This window comes from Panthera leo, chromosome B1 (genome assembly GCF_018350215.1).
Source record: "Panthera leo isolate Ple1 chromosome B1, P.leo_Ple1_pat1.1, whole genome shotgun sequence".
Taxonomy (NCBI): Eukaryota; Metazoa; Chordata; class Mammalia; order Carnivora; family Felidae; genus Panthera; species Panthera leo.
The window spans coordinates 164,558,817-164,566,237 of record NC_056682.1 but is presented as its reverse complement, the minus strand read 5'-3'; positions in this window follow the sequence as shown (position 1 = coordinate 164,566,237).

Here is a 7,421-nt window from a genome sequence, read left to right as displayed (position 1 = left end):
TCGGACTTGATTTCAACCCAGGTGATGATCGTAGGGTTCATGAATTCAAGCCCCACATTAGGGGCTTATTTATTTTGAGAGACACAGAAACAGCATGAGGGGCGAGGGGCAGAGAGACAGGGGGAGAGAGAGAGGTGCAGAGCTGGACATGGGACTCAAACTCACCAAACTATGAGATCATAACCTGAGCTGAAACCAAGAGACAGCTGCTTAACTGACTGAGCCACCCAGGTGGCTAATTATCTTGACTAAAAAGTTCCAGAACATAATACGTATCTTGATATCAACATTGTCTTAACAGATACCTAAGTGTGGTTTGGGCTTTATACAAATATTTTTAGCATTGGGGCACCTGGGTGGCTCAGTGGGTTGAATGACCGACTTCGGCTCAGGTCATGATCTCACGGTTTGTGAGTTCGAGCTCTGCATCGGGCTCTGTGCTGACAGCTCAGAGCCTGGAGTGTGCTTCTGATTCTGTGTCTTCCTCTCTCTCTGCCCCTCCCCAACTCATGCTCTGTCTCTCTCTGTCTCAGAAATAAATAAACATTAAAAAAATTTAAGAAACAAAACAAATATTTTCAGCATTTTACCCTCAAGCATGGTGACAACCCTTGGTTTGAGAGAAATGTTTGATTCGTGTTAAGGAAGTCTCCATTTATTCTTATTTTATCAATTTTTTAAAATTAGAAATAGGAATGAATATTGATTTTTATTAAAGAATCTCTTACTTTTATAGAAATAGTATTTTTCCTTTTAATTTTTTTCTATTAACATGATGAACTATATTAATGAATTATTATTATTTTTTTTAAAAGACATTTTTTTTTTAATTTTTTTTTTTCAACGTTTTTTATTTATTTTTGGGACAGAGAGAGACAGAGCATGAACGGGGGAGGGGCAGAGAGAGGGAGACACAGAATCGGAAACAGGCTCCAGGCTCCGAGCCATCAGCCCAGAGCCTGACGCGGGGCTCGAACTCGCGGACCGCGAGATCGTGACCTGGCTGAAGTCGGACGCTTAACCGACTGCGCCACCCAGGCGCCCCATTAATGAATTATTTTAATAGTTATGAAGTAAACTCTTCTTGATTATGGTAAATTCCTCTTTTCGTATGCTATTGGAACCTAGCTGCTAATACTGTATTTTATTTTGCATTTTTACATTAAAATGTTTTGCATTGTATTAAAACACAAAATTAGTCTGTTGCTTGGGAAAGGGTTTTTAACAGTAAATGTTGATGTTTTTCATATACTTTTCGACTCTTTTTGGTATCATATGATTGTTAAGAAGGCATCTGAAAAGAACGAAAAGATTCTTCTTTTAGAGAATTCATTGCTTTGCTGGTTTTCCCGAATATGAATTTTAAATCAAAATTTGTGAATCAAAGAGAAACAGCTGCTTTTAAAAATAAGTTTCAGGGGTGTCTGGGTGGCTCAGTTGGTTGAGCATCCGACTTCAACTCAGGTCCTGATCTCACAATTCCTGAACCCGAGCGCTGTGTCGGGCTCTGTGCTTTGGATTCTGTGTTTTCTTGTCTCTCTTCCCCTCCCCAAGCCGTACTCTGTCTTTCTCCCTTTCAAAAATAAACTTTTTTTTTTAACTTTTCAAAAAATAAAGTAAGGTTCAGTTTTCATGTTTAGCTGAATCACAAAAATTTCTCACTTAAATGAGGATGTAAAAACCCGAACAAAGATAAAGCAAGCAAATGACAGGGAAAATCTTATGGAGAGTTCAGGAAAAGTTAATTTGGAATATAAACTATGAATTCCCAGGAAGTCATCTATTCTATTGATTGACATCAGGCTCTAACTTGGGTTCAAATCCTGACTCCCTCACTAGCTGAATGAACTCAAGTGAGTTTTTTTTAACCTTACTGAACCTCAATTTTATCATCTATAAAATCAGAATAATAAAATCTCTTTTATATCCAATAAAGATGTTGTGAACCCCCAATCTCAAATCCACACATCCAAACATAATTTAGTATGCAGCAGTGATTCTCTAAATTTAGTAGGAAGGATACCTGTGAAACTTGTTTAAAATGCAGATATCACGGCCCTGCTCTCAGAGTAGGAATTAAGTATGAATTCAAGTAGACACGAATCTACAATTTCATCAACACCATAAGTAATTCTGTTTCAAGGGGTTCCTGAGTCACACTTAAAGGAACATTACTCTATGCTATTGATCTTGGTGCACTACCCCAGTCATATCTGTACTTCTGGTTATAGTAGCGAGAGACATGAATTAACTATCAGGAATGGCTTCAACGTCGCTGTTACTTCTCTGACATTTCAGATCTACAAATCTGAAAACTTTAGAATCAATTCCTGAAGACAAATTTCACAAACAACTATTGTAACAAGAAGTCAACTTCATAACAGAATGTAAAAAATATAGACTTTGATTTGAAAAATGGTCTGTAAAATTCACTATGTTAATAGAAGAAAGATGAGAAAAGTCATATGATAATTTCAACAGATGAAGAAAAGGCATTTGACAAAATTCAACACCTATTCATAATACAAAATCTCAGCAAATTCAGAATAGAAAGGAACTTCCTCAACCCAATAAAGAACATGTACAAAAAAACCTATAATTAACAACATACTTAATGATAAAAGACTGAACACGTTCTCCCTAAAGTCAAGAACAAGGCAAGGATATTTTAGAGGTGTTCAACATTGTGCTGTCTCTTGCAACAAGCCCCCCAAAATATTTAAATATAAAAAATAAAAGATATCCATATAGTGAAGAAATTAAACTATCTTTATTTGCAGATGACATAATAGTGTATTAGACAACCCTAAAGAATCTACAAAAAGGGAAATTGAACAAATCAGTAAAGTTGGTAAGGATAAAAATCAATGTAAAAGTTTCATTTTCTTTCTGTATGTTAGCAATGAATAAGTAGAAAATGAAATGAAATTGAATATGTACATAACAAGCAATTAATGTCTATGTCCAATTCAATAAATAAGTACTGTATACAAAGTTCTCTGCCAGATGCTGTAAAAAAGAAGCCCAAAGAGGGGCACCTGGGTGGCTCAGTTGGTTAAGCGCCCAACTTCAGCTCAGGTCATGATCTCGCTGCTCGTGTGTTTGAGCCCCATATCAGGCTGTGTGCTGACAGTTCAAGCCTGGAGCCTGTTTCAGATTCTGTGTCTCCCTCTGTCTCTGCCTCTCCCCTGCTCATGCTCTCTCTCTCTCTCAAAAATAAATAAACATTAAAAATAATTTTTTAATAAGAAGACACTTCTATATGAACAGGTATTGAAAGTCCTCAAAGATATAATATAGTACCATGTGCAGGGAAAAAGGATATATAATTTCCTGTGTGTGTGTGTGTGTGTGTGTGCGCGCGCACGTGCGTGCACATGTGTAGACAGAGGGAGAGATGCCCCAAGAAATTGGTACCAGTGATTACCTTCCTCTAAGAAGGGGAACTATGGATGGGACTAGATGACAGGAGAGGAAGAGGGAATATTTTGTACTTTTTAAATTTTGTATCATATAAATTAGGTACTTAGTGGATACACGTAGTGACCCTTATTTCAAAATGCAAAACAGTACAAAAGTGATATCATCCATAGTTCTACCACCAAGAATTATCATTACCTTTTGCCTTTTGTCAAATTTGCATCCACACCTTTTATGGTAAGTGAAAAACAATAAAACTTTATGCCTAAAGTTACAGCCCTTTAAGAAATTGCCACCTCCTAGTGCTGTTCTTACTGTCCCGTTCCCTACCTCCCAGAAGCAACCACTACTGTAAATTTGGGGTGTGTTCTTCCAGACCATTCTCCTTCCTACCGCATGCCTACATATGCATCCATCAGTGTATAGTTTTGGACATGTTGTTTAAGCATGTAAAGCTTCACCTGTGTATAATTTTGCAACTTGCTTTTTTCACTCAAAATTATGTTTTGAAAAGTATGCTAATATACAGAGCTTTTTCCTTTTATAATATTGTTTGTAAATATTGCAGTCTACGTGTATCGTATTGTGCTCCTTTTCTCTATGTGTATTTCTTCTCTCTAATCACGAAAGATTGGTTCTTTCTAGTGTTTTGCGATTGTGAGCAGCGCTGTAGCAAAATTAAAATTCCTCTGCATGTCTCCTTAGACACATGTGTGAGAGTGGTTCGTATGTACATATCCAAATATGGAATGGCTAGTTCTAGTTTTAGGTTATTAGAGCCAGCCAGATCACTGCCCGAAGTGGAATATCATTTTATGTATCCTGCCAACCCTATACAAATGTGCTATATCCCAACATCCTCACCAACCCTTCCTGCCGCCAAATTTTAAGGTTTTCCCCAATTTGATGAGTAAAAACTTTTTTGATTTGCATTTACTAGTAAAGTGGCAAAAGTCACATGTGTCCATTGGTCATTTGGATTTCTTCTTTGTGAATTAGATGTTCATATTCTTGGCTAATTTTTCTTCAGTTGGATTCTTTCACCCATTCAACATGGAACATGTGTTTAATAAATGGCTGCTAGGCATCAGACATTATTACTATCCCCTAAGTGAATATGCACCCCGATTCTCTATTAATTGTACTTTACTTTGCTAAAATAAACATAAAATTCTGCCATCAACTAATGTCATTTGTGTACTTTACTAATCTGTAAGTCCCTTCAATCACATAGCAATACGTGTTTACCGGTATATGGCTTACAAAGCAATCTGACTCCTCTAATCTCAGTTAACTATTATCTCTACTATGTCGTGATCCATAATGGGCTGTATTATGTCACCCAAGCACTTTTATACCACTTCTGGATAAAATTGAAAACTGACCTGAGAAATTCATTTTGCAAGGCCGGCATAGTACACAGACTTTGAAGCATCATCTTTACTTTTCTTTTTTTGAGAGAAAGGAAGAGAGAGCATGTGGGCACACAGGGGCAGAGCAGAGGGAGAGGGAGAGAGAATCTTAAGCAGGCTCCATGACCAGTGTGGAGCCCAACGAGGGGCTTGATCCCATGACCCTGGAATCATGCCCTGAGTCAAAATCAAGAGTCAGATGCTCAACTGACTAAGCACCACCCCCCCCCCCCGGCACCCAAAAACATTATCTTTAAAAGAGGATAGTTACATATTAAGCAGGTCAGAGCACCCACACCACCTAATTATTTGAAGAGGGCCAAGGATGATTCAGCTTGTATAAGGATTGCTGTCTGCTGGTGCTTTCTGGAGTAGATTTCTTTGTGAATGTTCCAAATGATTATCATAAATGATGTGTTTGTTTTTCGGACATTGTTATATTGGCTCTAATAAGTAAAATATGTACCTTCTAAAATAAATGATGTGCCCTTCTCCAACAGGGCAAAGCTTTTCTAAAGAAGGCACTCTCATCTGCCGAGGCAACCAGTAAAATTCAGCCTCATAGAAGAGTGCAGAACTATATGCACTACACTGTAAACAACAGTTTTGGAGCACTCTCTATTGTTCTCTGTATTATTCAAGTTTTATACAATAGGCATGTATTAACTTAATAATAAAAGGATAAATTTTGATATTTTTTTCTCTAAAGAGCATAACGTAACAACTTGTAAAAATGTTCATGCTACTGTGTCAAGCAGGAAAAAACAGATTGTTCAGCAATATTTATAATATCATCCCATTTTATTAAAAATTGTGTATATGTGCATACAAAGGGTAAGCACTTAAATGTTAAACATGTTTTCAGTGGTGAGATCATTAGCGTTTTTACTTTCTTCTTTGCGCGCTTCTGCATTTTCTCCTAATTTTTTTTTATTTATTTTTATTTATTTTTTTTTAATTTTTTTTTAATGTTTATTTTATTATTTTTGAGACAGAGAGAGACAGAGCATGAACGGGGGAGGGGCAGAGAGAGAGGGAGACACAGAATCGGAAGCAGGCTTCAGGCTCTGAGCCATCAGCCCAGAGCCGGATGCGGGCTCGAACTCACCAACCGCGAGATCGTGACCTGAGCTGAAGTCGGACGCTTAACCGACTGAGCCACACAAGCGCCCCCTAATTTATTTTTTTAACGGGAAAAAAGGTAGTATTCTTAAATGGAATTTTGTTTCATAACAAGAATAATTAGTGTCAGCACTTTTTCTTTAAAATAATGTTTCCCAGTCCTTGCCCAATCTCAGTATTCAGTTGCAGAGTTAAGGTTGTTGCTTAATATTTAATAATCCTCCCAGAGTTGTGTAACCATCCAGAACAGGCTTTGCTGGCTGTACCAGAGACAGGCAGCCAGTGCCTGGAAACAGCCACTACCTGCTTGGCAAAGATGTTGGTTCTGGCCCCAGCTTTTCCCCAAATTGCCGGTGAGATCTTGGCAGAGAGATCTGAGCTTCAGTCGCCTCTGCTGTAAAGTGGAGATGATAATACCTGCCCTGTCCATGGTAATGATTGATTCTCTATGGGGGGCTAATGAAAAAACTCACATAAATACCTCGAAAGCAATATTGAAGGGCTATATAAATGCAAATTGATGATACTGTTATGTAATCCCCAAGCTCAGAGAAGTGACCATCAACTTTCTCATGGAGACAAAGAGAGTTAAATGATTAAAATAATCTTTCTTTAAACCCTTCCCCCTTGAACTATCACTTTAAGAGGTCAAATTGGTCAGAGCAACTATTTAATAATTATCTTTATAGGATTATAAACAACCTGTAATTCCCATGAAAACGAAAACAGAGCTGGCACAACACTGTTGTTCTATCTGCCTTTAACAAACATTGGGACCCGACAGGCTTGCTAAGTCACTTGTTACCAACTTATGAAGAAAACATGATTCTTTCTCAGGAAGAAACAATTTCACCAAGGAGGCCGTAATTATTACAATCATTACCATCCCCTTCAAAATCCACAAAAAATTTATAGAGTGACCATCATAGAATAAAATCTTGATTGATCAAAAGCCAATGAACAAAACCAGCAAGTAACCAAATAAATACATCTTCCAATATTCCCTTTTTTTTGGCTAAAACATTTTACAAGAAAACACAGTGATAGAGAGTGGTTTAAATGTCAGAAAATGTAAGCGCATTAGAGCAAAAAATTGTGTCTTGTTCACTCCTACATTCCCACTGACTAGAGATCTTTCAAATAAATTTAAAGAATTGATTTTAACTATAAAGTCATATATATTATGACATCGGGGTATTGCAAAACCCTATATCATTGAAGAAAGTTTTCTTTAAAATCAATACATTCTACTGATCAAGGGTAAGAACAAGGAATTTTTTGCAATGTATTTTTTGCAAGTATCTTTCTACTTTCTCCTTTAAATCAGAAAGCAGTCAGAATTCTAAAAACTGACCCCCCCCAAAATTAATAAATATATTAATAAATTATGAATTATATATATTATACATAAAGAGAGAGGGAGAGAGAGAGATGAACAGAGAGAGAGGGAGAGAGAGACAGAGAGAG